Source organism: Bos indicus x Bos taurus, chromosome X, assembly GCF_003369695.1.
Source record: "Bos indicus x Bos taurus breed Angus x Brahman F1 hybrid chromosome X, Bos_hybrid_MaternalHap_v2.0, whole genome shotgun sequence".
Taxonomy (NCBI): domain Eukaryota; kingdom Metazoa; phylum Chordata; class Mammalia; order Artiodactyla; family Bovidae; genus Bos; species Bos indicus x Bos taurus.
Window position 1 is genome coordinate 96,493,513 of NC_040105.1, and position 17,853 is coordinate 96,511,365.

Below are 17,853 nucleotides of genomic sequence, written 5' to 3' on the forward strand. Positions count from 1 at the left end.
ACAAACGAATCAAGATTGCTGGGAGGAAATATTAATAACCTCATATATGCAGACGACACCACCCTTATGGCAGAAAGTGAAGAGGAACTAAAGAGCCTCTTGATGAAAGTGAAAGAATGTGAAAAAGTTGGCTTAAAACTCAACATTCAAAAAACGAAGACCACCTCATTAGAACTGATTCAAATGGTGGATGAAACTGGAGCCTATTATACAGAGTGAAGTAAGCCAGAAGGAAAAACATAAATACAGTATACTAACGCATATATATGGAATTTAGAAAGATGGTAACAATAACCCAGTGTATGAGACAGCAAAAGAGACACTGATGTATAGAACAGTCTTATGGACTCTGTGGGAGAGGGAGAGGGAAAGGGTGGGAAGATTTGGGGGAATGGCATTGAAACATGTAAAATATCATGTAAGAAACGAGTTGCCAGTCCAGGTTCGATGCACGATACTGGATGCTTGGGGCTAGTGCACTGGGACGACCCAGAGGGATGGTATGGGGAGGGAGGAGGGAGGAGGGTTCAGGATGGGGAACACATGTATACCTGTGGCGGATTCATTTTGATATTTGGCAAAACTAATACAATTATGTAAAGTTTAAAAATAAAATAAAATAAAAAAAACAAAACAAAAAAAAGACAACAATGAAGTTTTCTGCACTGATTGGGTCTTCCTTTTACTAATTATATATCTATAGCTTACAATGCTGTTTGAGAGCATTTTATCAACAGTAGAAAATTCAAAGCTGGAGTCAGTTCTCTCAAGCACTGCTGCTCCTGTACAAGCAAAGTGTATGCAATATTCTAAATCCTTTGTTGGCATTTCAACAATCTTCAGAGCATCTTCCTCAGAAGTAGAGTCCATCTCAGGCAACTACTTTTTTAACTCATCCATAAGAAGCAACTCCTCATCTGATAGTTTTTTCTTGAGACTGCAGAAATTCAGATCTTCAGGTTCCACATCTAATTTGATTTCTCTTACTATTTCTCCCACATCTGCAGTGGCTTCCTCCACTGAAACCTTAAACTCCTTGAAGTCATCCATGAGAGTTGGAATAAACTTCCAAATTCCTGTGAATGTTGATATTTTTAATTCTTCCCATGGATCAATAATGTTCTTAATGATATCTAGGATGGTGAATCTTTTCCGGAGGGTTTTCAACTTACTTTGTACAGATCCATCAGAGGAACCACTCTCCATGGCAGCTACAAACATTGCAAAATGTATTTATTAAGTAGCAAGACTTGAAAGGAAAATTCACTCCTTGTTCCATGGTTGACTTAATGGAAATTGTGTTAACAGGCATAAAAGCATTAATATCATTTTCCATGTCCATTTGAGCTCTTGACTGATGTGGTGCATTATTAAGAAGCAGTAACATTTTGAAAGGAATTTTTTTTTCCTGAATAATTGGTCTCAGCAGTGGCTTAAACTCTTCAGTACACCATATTGTAAACAGATGTGCTGTCATCTAGTCTTTGTTGTTTCATTTGTAGAGCACAAGCAGAGTAGATTTAACATAATTTTCAAGGACCCTAAGCGTTTTGGAATGGTACATGAGCATTTCTTCAACTTAAATCACCATCTGTATTAGTCCCTAACAAGAAAGTCAACCTGTTCTTTGACACTTTGAAGCCAGGCATTGACTTCTCCTTTCTAGCTATGAAAGTCTTAGATGGCACCTTCTACCACTGTAAGGCTGTTTTGTCTACATTGAAAATCTGTTGTTTAATGTAGCTACTTTCATTAATTATCTTAGCTAGGTCTTCTGGATAACTTGCTGCAGCTTCTATTTGAGTCTTGCTGCCTCATCTTACACTCTTATGTTGTAGAAACAGCTTATAGAGGTAAAGTTTTCTTCTGATGCTACCTCATCTCTTCCAGTTTTTATAGGATGGAAAAGAGTTTGGTGGGCCTTGCTCTGAATTAAGTCTTGGCTTAAGGTAATGTGGTGGCTGGTTCGATCTTCTACCCAGACCACCACATCTTTTTTTTTTAAACTTTTAGAAAATAAAAACAAGCAATATAAAATAAGATCATTAAATCTTTCTCCATATAAGCAAGGTTGTTTCACTTTCTTACCATTCATATGTTCACTGGAGAAACATTTTTAATTTCCTTCAATTACTTTCCCATTTCATATAAAAGTTGGCTAATTATTTGGCACAAGATGTCTAGATTTTGGCTTATTTCAGCTTTTTATGTGACTTCCTCACTAAGCTTAATCAGTTCCAGCTTTTGATTTAAGTGAGAGATGAGGGGCTCTTTCTTTCTCTTGAACACTTTTAAGTGTTCAATATCTTTTAAGATATTGTATAGTTATTAACTGGCCTAATTTCAATATTGTTGAGTCTCAGAATACGGAGGTCCATCCAAGAAGAGGGATAGAGATGGGGTAAAGGCCAGTCCACAGAACAGTCAGAACATACACATTTGATTAAGCTTGCCATCTTATATGGGCATGATTTCTGACCCTTGAAAACAGTTACAATGGTAACATCAAACATTAGTGATCCCAGATCACCATAACAAATATAATAATAATGAAAAAGCTTGAAAAACTTTGAGAATTATAAAATTGTGACAGAGACATGAATTAATCCAATGCTTCTGGAAAAATGAAGACAATTGACTTGCTTGATGTGGGGTTGCCACAAACGTTCAATTTGCAAAAAATGCAGAATCTGCAAAGTACAATAAAGCAAAGTGCAATAAAATGAATCATGCTTATTTACCTTCAAAAAAATTTAGGATCACAGTTATCATGTGATCACTTAGCTTTATTTATTTAAATTTTAAAAGCAATATGCACTCATTTACATATAATTAGCAAAAAAATGCTATGAGTGAGTAAATCAAAACTACCCATAATTCAAAAACCTATTAGTAATATTTCATCATATTTTCATATAACTTTTATTCTTCTCATTCTTTATTTTTATATGTATATTTTTCTTCAACAGAAACTGATGTCATATTATATATATTCTACCTTTTCACTTAAAATTATAAATATTTCTATGATATTACATACTGTTTGAAAAATAATTTTCATGTGAACATTATATTAAGATGTATACTATGACCTATGTGTCTGCGTTTTGTTGTTAGACATGTAACTTATTTTTATTTTCTCACTGAAATTTATAGCAAATTATAAATAATATTGCACTGAACATTATTGTACATATATCACAGTTGAATTTGAACCTCATGGTATATTTTATAGGATGTGGATTTAATGGATCAAGAAGTACAATTATGTGTGCCTACATAAGTATGTCCCCAAACTTCTTTCCAGGAAGGCTATAACAATTTGTTTTCAGAAACAGTCTATGGGACTGCATTTGACATTGATCTTTTAAAAAAATAAAACATTGCTATTATCTTAAGAAAATTGCTGATTTAATACATATTACTTTTATTTTTACTTTATATAATTTACAATTATATTTGTAAATATTATTTTCTATAACTATAAAATTTGAGTACAATACATTTTTCTCCTTATCTAATTTGAAGTGATTAAGCATCTTTTACAACATCCTTTCAATGATTCCCAATGTGTGCCAATACAGTTTAGAATTGTACACCTGTACTATTATTATTATATAATTATTTCATTTTTGCAACATTCTTTTACATATTGCTTTTTCTCTTATGATTAATCTCTTTAAAATAATTATAAAAATATGTCTCCATTTGTTTAGTTGCTATAAATTATCATCATAAACCTACTCTTAAGTTCTTATTTTGTTTTTGTGAATTTAAAAAAAATATCTGAGCTCTAACACATTAGAGATTTTAAAACACTTTTGGTTATTGATCATTCCATTTCACCTCATGCAATGATGCATCACTAAGAACTATAGTTTTCTTAAGGTATTTAGCAATAAATACTGAAGAGCTCCAGGTGGGGATGGCTACCTGTGTCGTTAACAGTTTTTCAAATGGTAAATGAATGACCAATAATTTTTTGTTTGTATCCCCATCCTTGAGCCACTAATATGGCAATATAAAGTGAAAACACTAAAAGTCTTCTCTTACATATATTTTATTTTCCGTTAAGCCCAAGTTGGTCTTTGCCTCATAGAACTGCTCCTCTACTAAAAGCTACTTAGATTCTATACCTTGTTCTCATAGGTATTTAAATGGGAAAGTGGATTAATGTGAATCAGACATCATCATCTCAAATTGGAATGGCCATTTATTTGTTTTGACTAAAGATTCTAATTGAGTTGAAAGACTATCCTACAACATTAGAAGGCTTAATATGTCTGTGATGTATTTTGAGTGTATATATTGTATATGTGTGAATATTTTATATCTACAATATGAAAGCCAATAGAAATTTCCAATGAACTCTATGAAATAATTATTTCTAAATTATTTACTACTTTTTTAAAAATAGTGGGAACTGTTTCAACTTTTTAATAATTTTGTTCAGACCTTCTATGGACTGCTGCTGCTGCTGCTAAGTCACTTCAATTGTGTCCGACTCTATGCGACCCCAGAAACAGAAGCCCACCAGGCTCCCCCGTCCTTGGGATTCTCCAGGCGAGAACACTGGAGTGGGTTGCCATTTCCTTCTCCAATGCTTGAAAGTGAAAAGTGAAAGGGAAGTCACTCAGTCGTGTCCGACTCTTAGCAACCCTATGGACTACAGCCTACCAGGCTCCTCCATGCATACTGGAAAATTTGGTAGTATCGATATTATGCATGGTCTCGTTTCTGCTGTATGCATATCTACTATGCTTCCCCTTGCCTAAATGCAGTATTAACATGAAATCTAAGTTGCACAGATGTCTTTAAATCAATGCTGAATTTGCAAAACAGATTTTTTTGGTAAAAAACTGTGGTTTGCCTTAATAAAATTGCTACTCAATTTCTGTCTTAAGTTATTTCACAAGAATTTACATCTTCAAGTTATTTCTGAAGAACCAATGAAGTTCAAGTGATTTTGAACATAGACGACATGAATGAGTAAAATAAACTACTGTCTTTCCTTCATTATACATGAGGTGTAACTTGCAGTGTGAGTGAGTGAAAGTCTCTCAGTTGTGTCTGACTCTTTGCAGCCCTATATATACAGTCCATCGGATTCTCCCAGCCAAAATACTGGAGTGGGTAGCCTTTCCATTCTCCAGGGCATATTACCAACCCAGGGATTGAGCCCAGGTCTCCCACATTGCAGTCGGATTCTTTACCAGGTAAACCATTAGTGAAGCCCAAATAAGAACCTCAGATATGCAGATGATATCACCCTTATGGCAGAAAGTGAAGAGGAACTAAAGAGACTCTTGATGAAAGTGAAAGAGAAGAGTGAAAAAGCTAGCTTAAAACTCAATATTCAGAAACTAAGATTATCCATCCAGTCCCATCACTTAATGGCAAATAGATGGGGAAACAATGGAAACAGTGACAGATTTTATTTTCTAGGTCTCAAAATCACTGCAGATGGTGATTGCAGCCATGAAATTAAATGATGCTTGCTCCTTGGAAAATAAGCTATGACCAACCTAGACAGCATATTAAAAAGCAAAGACATTACTTTGCTGACAAAGGTCCACTAGTCAAAGCTATGGTTTTTCCAGTAGTCATGTATGGATGTGAGAGTTGGACTATAAAGAAAGCTGAGCACTGAAGAATTGATGCTTTTTAAAAAATAAATAAATGTATTTTAATTGGAGGCTATTTACTTTACAATATTGTATTGGTTTTGCTACACATCAACATGAATCCGCCATGGGTGTACATGTGTTCCCCATCCTGAAACCCTCTCCCAGCTCCCTCCCTATTCCATCCCTCTGGATCATCCCAGTGCACCAGCCCGGAGCATCCTGTATCATGCATCAAACCTGGATTGGGAATTCATTTCACATATGATATTATACATGTTTCAATGCCATTCTCCCAAATCATCCCACCCTCACCCTCTCCTGTATGTGAGACAGCAAAAGAGACAGAGATGTATAGAATGGCCTTTTGGACTCTCTGAAATTGATGCTTTTGAACTGTGGTGTTGGAGAAGACTCTTGAGAGTCCCTTGCAAAGCAAGGAAATAAAACCAGTCAATCCTAAATGAAATCAGTCCTGAATATTCATTGGATAAACTGATTTTGAAGCTGTAACTCCAGTATTTTGGCCTCCTTATGCAAAGAACTGACTCACTGGAAAAGACCATGATGCTAGGAAAGATTGAAGGAAGAAGGATAACGGGATGACAGAGGATGGGATGGTTGGATGGCATCACTGATTCGATGGGCACAAGTTTGAGCAAGCTCTGGGAGTTGGCAATGGACAGGGAGGCCTGGTGTGCTGCAGTCCATGGAATCTCAAAGAGTCAAACACGACTGAGCAACTGAACTGAACTGAGACAATTTTCATGGGCTAAATAAACTTAGATGTTAAGTGCAAAAGAAAGCAAACTTTCTATCGGTGATATCTGGCCAACTTCCATCAAATTTGCAAATGCTGGCTTTTAGGCATCATAATGGAAACTGTTTCTATGAAGTACTATAGCATATTCAAAAGTAGAGACATTACTTTGCCAACAAAGGTTCGTCTAGCCAAGGCTATGGTTTTTCCTGTGGTCATGTATGGATGTGAGAGTTGGACTGTGAAGAAGGCTGAGCGCCGAAGAATTGATGCTTTTGAACTGTGGTGTTGGAAAAGACTCTTGAGAGTCCCTTGGACTGCAAGGAGATCCAACCAGTCCATTCTGAAGGAGATCAGCCCTGGGATTTCTTTGGAAGGAATGATGCTAAAGCTGAAACTCCAGTATTTTGGCCACCTCCTGCAAAGAGTTGACTCATTGGAAAAGACTCTGATGCTGGGAGGGATTGGGGGCAGGAGGAGAAGGGGACGACGGAGGATGAGATGGCTGGATGGCATCACTGACTCGATGGGTGTGAGTATGAGTGAACTCCGGGAGTTGGTGATGGACAGGGAGGCCTGGCGTGCTGTGATTCATGGGGTCGCAAAGAGTTGGACACGACTGAGTGACTGATCTGATCTGATCTGATCTGAACTTTAAAAAATTAAACCAAACTCGGCAGTTAGTGCAAAACTTTCTAAATTGTAGCCAACAATTTACCTCTCTTTTCCTTTAACACCTCATTAAAAGTAGCAATGAGAAAAAGCTAAATGGGAAATAATAATGAAAAGATAATGGAAAGAATGAGACAACAGAAAAAAAAAAATTGAAACTAGAAGTCATACCATTTAGCAAACAAGGGAAAGCTGAACTTTAAGCCAGGAAGTAATAGGGTGAATGGAAACAATCCAGGTGGTCTTTTTAGAAATCTACCAGAGGTTGTGCTGCTCCTCCAAAATGAAAGAACAATCTAAGAAAGAGTAAAACATAGGATACAAGAAACAAGGAAGAGAGAACAAGATGGTGGAGGAGTAGGTGGATGGGGAGTACATCTCTCTCCATGGATACATTGGGAACACACTTTCAGACACAGAAGTACATGCAGAACATCAGTTCAGAGTGGACAGGAGTACCTGACCAGAGGAAAAGAATATATAGTACCACGCAAAACTCAGTAGAACAAAGGAACTCGGGGGAAAAACAGAAGTATTAGTAGCACTGGACCTGCCCTGGGCTGGTGGAGGAACTGAAGCAGGGATCTGATCCCATTTCGGGGCAATTGTCTGAGTCAGAGGAGAAACATTTAAGGCTGAGAGTGAAGCAGCTGATTTGTGGCACCTAAATGGAATGAAAATCAGACAGTCCTTGCCACAGCCATACATAGCCTGGACAGGGATAAGGGTCCCCTGGAAGGTGCAGTGGCTGGGAGCTGGAGTTTGGGGAATGTGGAACGATTCCAGAGTGAGGAGTGCTGTTGACTGCGGAGGGACAGATTGAGAAAGGAGACTGTGATAGGAAATTCCTGTGGAGGAAAGCCAGGCAGCCATGGAAGCAAGGTGATACAGCTGAGTCATGCATAGGGGGTGGAGCCATCACCATAACCTCTCTCTCCCCACAGGCCAGCATTGGCAGCTGAACAACAGAGAGGCTGGCCCATCAAATGCCTGACACATTGAACTGCAGAGCAGGACCCCACCCAGGGTGCCCCTTTAAGTGCCTGACGTGCCAATCTACAGAGTATGACCTGAGCCAGGGGTTCCCTCTATGTGCCTGATGCTCTGAACAGAGAAAGACCTCAGGCAAGGGAGCCCTCTAAGTGCCTGAATGGGTGGAGCTAAGGAGAAAGACTGGCCAAAGAGGCCTTCTGATCGTCAGCTACAAAAAGATTGAAAAACGACTCTGATAGGGCCATAACTCCTTCAGTGGAGTCAGTCTGTGTTCCTGCACACTTGGCATCACCAAGGTTCCCACAAGCCAAGCAGGTGCAATACCTTCACACTCAACTCTCATTAAGGCAGAGCTGGAACAGGAAAAAAAAAGTCTTGTGTCTATGTGCACAAGGTCACTTTGATCATGTCTGGCTCTGTGACCCTGCAGACTGTGGCCTTTCAGGCTTATTTGTCAGGGAAGGGGGGGTTCTCCAGGCAAGAATACTGCAGTATACTGGCCAATATTTTTTGCCATACCCTTCTAGAGCACTATATTTCCTGCTGCCCTAGCTGCCAACTGCTCTGTGTGCCTGGTGCTGCCAGAACCATGTGACCCAAGCAACTGCATTACCTCTACACCTGGCCCTCACAGGGGCAAGCCCAAGTCCTACAGGGCAGCCTCAGGAGCAAACCCCAGAGGATGATCCACATGCAGAGGTGGAAAGAAAACCACAATTGAAACTCAGGGGCAGTGTGGCTAAGGGAGAAACCCAAAACCTTTCCACCAGCTGTACATGCTGCTGATTAAATCCACACCACTAACTAGGCAGACTCTGTGTCAATGGAATATATAAAAGATCATTGAGAGCTACCACAAAAGAAAACAGTAGTTCTTATAGCTGTGAACATTGGAAGCAAGAACACACAGGAGTAGGACCAGATTAGAATCTGAGCTGCACCCACAGCAGGTCCAGAGATCAACACAGTGTTGGAGGGCATCCTAGGGAGGTGAGGTGGACTATGCCTCACAGCAAAGGAAAGGACTCTGACAGCAGTGACTCGAGAAAAACATTTATTATTCTTATATTTTGACTTGTTCTGTAGATTCTTTTGGATTTTTTCTTTTTTTTTTTCTTTTATTTCTTCACCTGTTGTAGCTGTCTATTTTATTGGCCTTATGAAATCTAATTAAGCTTCCGAGCTTTTTTTTTTTTTCCTCAGTCACAAGTTTTATTGTTGTTATAAACCTCTACATTGGGATTTTGCAGTCCTGTGGAGTTTTCCTTTTCTTTCTTTCTCTTTTTTTTTAAATTTTAATTTTTTAGCATATATATATATATATATATATATATTTTACATTTATTTCCTTGTTTGCTTTTCCTACTGTTTTTTCCCTTGCAGTTAATCTTTAATGTATATAAATCTTCTTTATCTACCTCTATTTAACTTTGCATATTTATTCTTTCTTTTCTTTCTTCTCAACAAATTGGTTGGTTTTATTTTCATTGCTTTATTTCCCAGTTGGCACCTTGCTTTAGTTTCTTATTTTTTTTTCCAGATTTAATCTAGTAGATATAATTTTTTGATTCCTTTGTTTGCTGGGTCAATATATTGTACTGTATTTTTGTTGGACTGTTTTGATTTTACTTATCAGTATATATGTTTAGGTGTATATTCAGTCACAATTTTTGTTGTTGTTGTAAACCTCTGGCTCTAAGTTGGGCTTTTGCAGTTCTATGGAGCTTTCTTCTTTTTTTTTTTCTTTATTCTTTCTCCTTTCTTTTTTTTTTTTTCTTTTCTCTTTTTTATAATTTTAATTTTTAAAAACCTATTACATTTTTTCTATATTTATTCATTTGTTTGCCTTTCCTACTGTTCTTTTCCACTTGAAGTTAATCTTTAATGTATATAAATCTTCATCTACTTCTATTTAATGTTGCATATCTATTCTTTCTTTCTTTACTTTCTTTACTTTCCTCTCAACATATTTGTTATTGTTTCCATTGCTTTATTCCCCACTTGTCCCCTTGTTTTAATTTTGTTTTCCAGTTTGTCCTTTAGTCAGTTTTGTTCTTAACTGGTAAATATAATTTTTAATTTTCTTTGTTCACTGGGTCAATCTACTGTGCCTTGTTTTTGTTGGACTGTTTTCACTTTGCTCATGGATGTATATGCATGTGTGTATATTTCATTATTTTAATTATTACTTGTCTGATTTTGTAACTGCCATTTGTCTGGGGTTCATCTTTGCTTTCTAGTTTTGGATATTTGTTTTAATCCCACTTAATACCATAGCAAACCACTTGTGGAATCTTGATTCCTGACCAGAGATCAAGCCCTGAGCCTGTGGAGTGGTACCACTGACTCCAAGACCTTAGACTACCAGAGAACTAACCCTAGGGAGTATCAAATAGTGAGAACTCACACAAAGGAAACTGCTTGAAAACAAGACCCAGCAACACCCAACCACCAGTAGCACCCTATGCAGGATACCTCACCTAAACAACAAACAAAACAAAAATACAAACCCAATCATCAGCAGACAAGATTACTACATCATTCAACCTTGCCAATCAGAGAAAAAACAAACAAACAAAAACTCAGCACAAATATCACCCTATATGAAGCTTACACAGGCCACTGGACCAACCTTAGGAGGGAAGAAAAAAAAAGGAAGAAAGAATTCAACCTTGAAGCCTAGGAAAAGGAGACCTCAAACACAATAAGTTAAAAAAAAATAATGAAAAGGCAGAGAAATATTACACAAATGAGGGAACAAACTAGAAACACAGAAGTCCAAATAAATACAGAGAAAATAGGCAAACTTCCTGAAAAAGAATTCAGAATAATGATAGTAAAAATGATGAAAAACCTTGAATACAAAATGGAAAAAATGCAAGAATCAATTAACAAAGACCTAGAAGAATTATCAGACCACCTCACCTGCCTCTTGAGAAACCTATATGCAGGTCAGGAAGCAACAGTTAGAACTGGACATGGAACAACAGACTGGTTCCAAATAGGAAAAGGAGTATGTCAAGACTGTATACTGTCACCCTGTTTATTTAACTTATATTTAACTTATATATACGCTGGAATCAAGACTGCCGGGAAAAATATCAATAACTTCAGATATGCAGATGACACCACCCTTATGGCAGAAAGTGAGGAGGAACTTAAAAACCTCTTGATGAAAGTGAAAGTGGAGAGTGAAAAAGTTGGCTTAAAGCTCAACATTCAGAAAACGAAGATCATGGCATCCAGTCCCATCACTTCATGGGAAATAGATAGGGAAACAGTGGAAACAGTGCCAGACTTTCTTTTTTTGGGCTCCAAAATCACTGCAAATGGTGACCGCAGCCATGAAATTAGAAGATGCTTACTCCTTGGAAGGAAAGTTATGACCAGCCTAGAGAGCATATTGAAAAGCAGAGACATTACTTTGCCAACAAGATCCGTTTAGTCAAGTCTATGGTTTTTCCTGTGATCATGTATGGATGTGAGAGTTGGACTGTGAAGATGGCTGAGCGCTGAACAATGGGTGCTTTTGAACTGAGGTGTTGGAGAAGACTCTTGAGAGTCCCTTGGACTGCAAAGAGATCCAACCAGTCCATTATGAAGGAGATCAGCCCTGGGATTTCTTTGAAGGGAATGATGCTGAAGCTGAAACTTGAGTACTTTGGCAAGGTATTGTCTCTGCTTTTGAATATGCTATCTAGGTTGGTCATAATTTTCCTTCAAAGGAGTAAGCGTCTTCTAATTTCATGGCTGCAGTCACCATCTGTAGTGATTTTGGAGCTCAGAAAAATAAAGTCTGACACTGTTTCCACTGTTTCCCCATCTATTTCCCAGGCAGTGATGGGACCGGATGCCATGATCTTCGTCTCACGCTCCTCTTTCACTTTCATCAAGAGGCTTTTTAGTTCCTCTTCACTTTCTGCCATAAGGGTGGTGTCATCTGCATATCTGAAGTTATTGATATTTCTTCCGGCAATCTTGATTCCAGCTTGTGTTTCTTCCAGTCCAGCGTTTCTCATCATGTACTCTGCATAGAAGTTAAATAAACAGGGTGACAATATACAGCCTTTAAGTACTCCTTTTCCTATTTGGAACCAGTCTGTTGTTCCATGTCCAGTTCTAACTGTTGCTTCCTGACCTGCATACAAATTTCTCAAGAGGCAGATCAGGTGGTTTGGTATTCCCATCTCTTTCAGAATTTTCCACAGTTTATTGTGATCCAAACTGTCAAAGGCTTTAGCATAGTAAATAAAGCAGAAATAGATGTTTTTCTGGAACTCTCTTGCTTTTTCCATGATCAGTGGATGTTGGCAATTTGATCTCTGGTTCCTCTGCCTTTTCTAAAACCAGCTTGAACATCAGGAAGTTCATGGTTCACATATTGCTGAAGCCTGGCTTGGAGAATTTTGAGCATTACTTTACTAGCATGTGAGATGAGTGCAATTGTGTGGTAGTTTGAGCATTCTTTGGCATTGTATTTCTTTGGGATTGGAATGGAAACTGACCTTTTCCAGTCCTGTGGCCATTGCTGAGTTTTCCAAATTTGCTGGCATATTGAGTGCAGCACTTTCACAGCATCATCTTTAAGGATTTGAAATAGCTCAACTGCAATTCTATAACCTCCACTAGCTTTGTTTAGTAGATACTGAACAGAAAAAAAAAAATTACTGCAGATAGTGACTAGGCATGAAATTAAAAGACACTAGCTCCTTGGAAGAAAAGCTATGGTCAACCTAGACAGCATATTAAAAAGCAGAGACATTACCTTGCCAACAAAATTCCATATAGTCAAAATTATGTTTTTTTTTTTTTTTTCAAATAGTCATGTATGAAAGTGAGATTTGGACTACAAAGGAAGCTGAGGGCCAAACAATTGCTGCTTTTGAGCTGTGATGTTGGAGAAGACTCTTGAGAGTCCCTTGGAGTGCAAAGAGATCAAACCAGTCAATCCTAAAGGAAATCAGTCCTGAATATTCATTGGAAGGACTGATGCTGAAGCTGAAGCTCCAATACTTTGGCCACCTGATGGGATGACCTGATTCATTGGGAAAGACCCTAATGATGGGAAAGATTGAAGGCAGGGGAAAGATTGAAGGCAGGACGAGGAGCAAACGACAGGATGAAATGTTGGATGGCATCACACTCTCCATGAACATGAGTTTGAAAAAGCTCCAGGAGTTGGTTATGGATGGGGAAGCCTGGTGTGCTCCAGTCTATGGTGGTAACTGATACTTCCTAAGGCCCACTTGACTTCACATTCCAGGATGTCTGGCTCTAGGTCGGTGATCACACCATCGTGACCATCTGGATCCTGAAGAACTTTTTTGTACAGTTCTTCTGTGTATTATTGCCATCTCTTCTTAATATCTTCTGCTTCTGTTAGGTCCATACCATTTCTGTCCTTTATCGAGCCCATCTTTGCATGAAATGTTCCTTTGGTATCTCTGATTTTCTTGAAGAGATCTCTAGTCTTTCCCATTCTGTTGTTTTCCTCTATTTCTTTGCACTGATCTCTGAAGAAGGCTTTCTTATCTCTTCTTGCTATTCTTTGGAAATCTGCATTCAGATGCTTATATCTTTCCTTTTCTCTTTTGTTTTAGCTTCTCTTCTTTTCACAGCTATTTGTAAGGCCTCCCCAGACAGTCATTTTGCTTTTTTGCATTTCTTTTGCATGGGGATGGTCTTGATCCCTGTCTCCTGTACAATGTCACAAACGTCATTCCATAGCTCATCAGGCACTCTATCAGATCTAGGCCCTTAAATCTGTTTCTCACTTCCACTGTATAATCATAAGGGATGGGATTTGATTTAGGTCATACCTGAATGGTCTAGTGGTTTTCCCTACTTTCTTCAATTTAAGTCTGAATTTGGCAATAAGGAGTTCATGATCTGAGCCACAGTCAGCTCCTGGTCTTGTTTTTGTTGATTGTATAGAGCTTCTCCATCTTTGGCTGCAAAGAATATAATCAATCTGATTTTGGTGTTGACCATCTGGTGATGTCCATGTATAGAGTCTTCTCTTGTGTTGTTGGAAGAGGGTGTTTGTTATGACCAGTGCATTTTCTTGGCAAAACTCTATTAGTCTTTGCCCTGCTTAATTATGTATTCCAAGGCCAAATTTGCCTGTTACTCCAGGTGTTTCTTGACTTCCTACTTTTGCATTCCAGTCCCCTATAATGAAAAGGACCTCTTTTTTGGGTGTTAGTCGTAAAAGGTCTTGTAGGTCTTCCATAGAACCGTTCAACTTCATCTTCTTCAGTGTTACTGGTTGGAGCATAGACTTGGATTACTGTGATATTGAATGGTTTGCCTTGGAAACGAACAGAGATCATTCTGTCGTTTTTGAGATTGCATCCAAGTACTGCATTTCAGACTCTTTTGTTGACCATGATGGCTACTCCATTTCTTCTGAGGGATTCCTGCCCGCAGTAGTAGATATAATGGTCATCTGAGTTAAATTCACCCATTCCAGTCCATTTCAGTTCGCTGATTCCTAGAATGTTGACATTCACTCTTGCCATCTCTTGTTTGACCACTTCCAATTTGCCTTGATTCATAGACCTGACATTCCAGGTTCCTATGCAATATTGCTCTTTACAGCATTAGACCTTGCTTCTATCACCAGTCACATCCACAGCTGGGTATTCTTTTTGCTTTGGCTCCATCCCTTCATTCTTTATGGAGTTATTTCTCCACTGATCTCCAGTAGCATATTGGGTACCTACTGACCTGGGGAGTTTCTCTTTCAGTATCCTATCATTTTGCCTTTTCATACTGTGTATGGGGTTCTCAAGGCAAGAATACTGAAGTTGTTTGCCATTCCCTTCCCCAGTGGACCACATTCTGTCAAATCTCTCCACCATGACCCGCCCATCTTGGGTTGCCCCACGGGCATGGCTTAGTTTCATTGAGTTATAATAAAATATCATATTATACTCACTAGTTGAGTACTATTAAAAGAAAACAGAAAATAGTAAGCATTGACAAGGATGTGGAAAAATGAGAACTTATATGCACTGTGGATGGGATCGTAAAACGGTTCAACTACTAGGGAAAAGAGTGATGTTGGCATGTGTACTTAGTTGAGTCCTACACCCTGCTACCCCATGGACTATAGGCTGCCAGGCTCCTCTGTTCATGGGATTTTCCAGGCAAGAGTACTAGAGTGGGTTTCCATTCCCTTCTCTAGGGGATCTTTCCAACCCAGAGACTGAACCCGGTCTCCAGGGAAGCCCCCATGGAAAACAGTATAGACATTCAAAGAAAAAAACCTACATATGATCCAGCATTCTTATTTCTGGATATATACACCAAGAACCGAAAGCTGTGTCTCAAAGAGATATTTACACATCCCTGCCTGTTCATAGCAGCAGTATTACAATTGCCAAACAAGAAAAATGTGCATTCATTTAGATGAATGGATTAAAAAAATGTGAAGTATATATAATGAGATACTGAACAGACTTAACTAGCAAGTTAAGTCTGTCACATGCTGTAACATGCATGAACCTTGAGGTCAATTTGCTAGTGAAATAGGCCTGTTGCAAAAAGACAAATACTATATAATTCCACTAAATGTGAGTTATGTAAAGTAGTCAGATTTATGGAAACAGAGGTAGAATGTTGGTTACCAGGGACTGGGGGAGGGGGAAGTTAAGAGTTGTTTATTGGGGATACATTTTCAGGTTGGCAAGATGAAAAACTTTGGAGACCTTTTTCACCACATTGTGAATATACTTAACACTGCTGAATTGCTTATGAAATAGTCAAAACATGTAAATATTAAAAATAAAGCTGCTTCAAAAACAGTTAAGATTGTAAATTTTATGTTGTATATTTTTTACTGCAATAAAAATAACTTATCTAAAATGTTTTTCATAGTTCCAAAACTGAGAACAGTTGAATTTTCCATAAGCTTTTCTTATGCCATTCCATAAGCTGGCTGTGTATATATGCATGTTCACAGTTTCCTTGTGTTGAATATATTTACCCTTGGTTAAGAGAAAAAAAATTGTCCTTATGAAACTTTTGTGTTATCTGGAGTTTTACAATAAAGCTGTTAGTGAATATTCAAACAAGTATGCATGGTTTGCTTGCTATTCTAGTAGCTGAGTGGTGAAGATGAGCTGAAAGAGTTCTGGTAGGATCTTGAATTATAAAAAAGAACTTCCTCAGGTACTCAGGAAACCTAATGGGAATTTTGCCTGTTGATTTCATGGTCAATAAAAGGTGGCGATTTCCTCAGAGAACTGGCTTGGATTCAGTATCATCCTTCTCTCCTCCAAAGATGGCTCTGTCTTCAAAATATATATTCAAGCATCACATATTCACGCCTGTATTTGAATCCTTTTCACTGCCTCATACATCAAAGTTGCCCGATATATATTTATTTCATACATGAATGCATGGATCATTCATTTCTTAAATGCTGAAGAAGTTTTATTCTAAGGGGAGAACTGTATTAGAAGTCAATCATGACAGTAGTCCAGGTTGTCTAATGATCCAGTCATGACAGTCATTTGTATTTTGGCAAATCACAGCCTTATAAGTGGGACAGTCTTCATCTGTAAAATAATGAGAATTATGAATAAAAATGACAATACTTGGATCAAAATTTTAATGCATTTGTAAACTGTATGGCAATATAAAATGTAGCATTTCATTTATTTTCAGAATTACTATATGTCTTGTTCTTTGCTAGGTACAGGGGAGATAAAAAGGAAACATGATCCTTCACCATTCCTTCAGGAAGCAATGTACTCATCTATCTAATTTTGAAGGACTACCTTGTTGCTTTTTAAAGAGATTTAAGACAGGAAATTAGATAGATGGACACAGTTATATATTAAATAGCAAGCTCTGATGATAAGTTTGGCTGACAATTCAAGTAGATAGATTACTGACGGAGACTTTCAGACAGTGATAAATCTTTTGGGAAATTTTGTTTGTTTTGTTTAAGCAAATAGAAAGTTCTGTGAATGTCTACTGGCTTTTATAAGATGATCATTCTAAACACCTGATAATAATGAGATCTCACCATGCTACTCCATAAAAAATAGGTAAGACCAGAAAAAGGTAATATTAGAAACTGAAATTCTGAGTTGTACATCATACATCTTTAAACTGTGAATACAGTATATGCTGCAACACTATATGCTTGCAACTTTTTAAATGTATTTTTGTTATATTGAAGTGTAACTTTGAATTATACCCTGCTTCATTTCAGTTCCTCAGCAAGATAGAATTGCATAGCTTATAGCTTTTGTGTTAGCTCAAGTTGACCAATAGTGAGTTGGGCTCTGCATGGGCATATTGCATGATGTAAAGTTCTTGAAGCACATGAGTGGGAATAAGACTTAAATTGCAAAGTTCTGGGGAACTATTGTAGGCTAATGAGAAGAACATAAATGCATGGTGGAAGTGATGATGGTGTATCACTTCACTCATTATTATTCTTATTGTTTAATAGTAGCCAAGTTCTTTGAGATCATTTTGAAAAATGTCTTGGTTAGTACTCAAAGATTTGTAAGCTACTCTTGACCAAACAAAACAAACAAAAAACAAAAGTAAATATTAACAAGATAAAGAATACCTTACTTTTGGGGAACATGATTACTTTTAAAAAATGACTCATATCTTTGCTTTATAAAACATTTTTCTGTAGTAACTTATCTACTAATTGAGTTGTTATGTAAAAATGCTGTCATCAACAAATCATCTGCAATTAGAGGTCATATGTAGTACCAGGATCTTAGTAGTTATCAAGCTGATTAACAGGTTGAAAGTTGCAGAGGACAGCTAGCA

General features: G+C 37.7%; 1 pseudogene; it reads right to left on the reverse strand.

Annotated features, from left to right (window-relative positions):
* Positions 1-17,853, reverse strand: part of LOC113888118 — a 195,987-nt pseudogene that overhangs the window by 150,777 nt on the left and 27,357 nt on the right.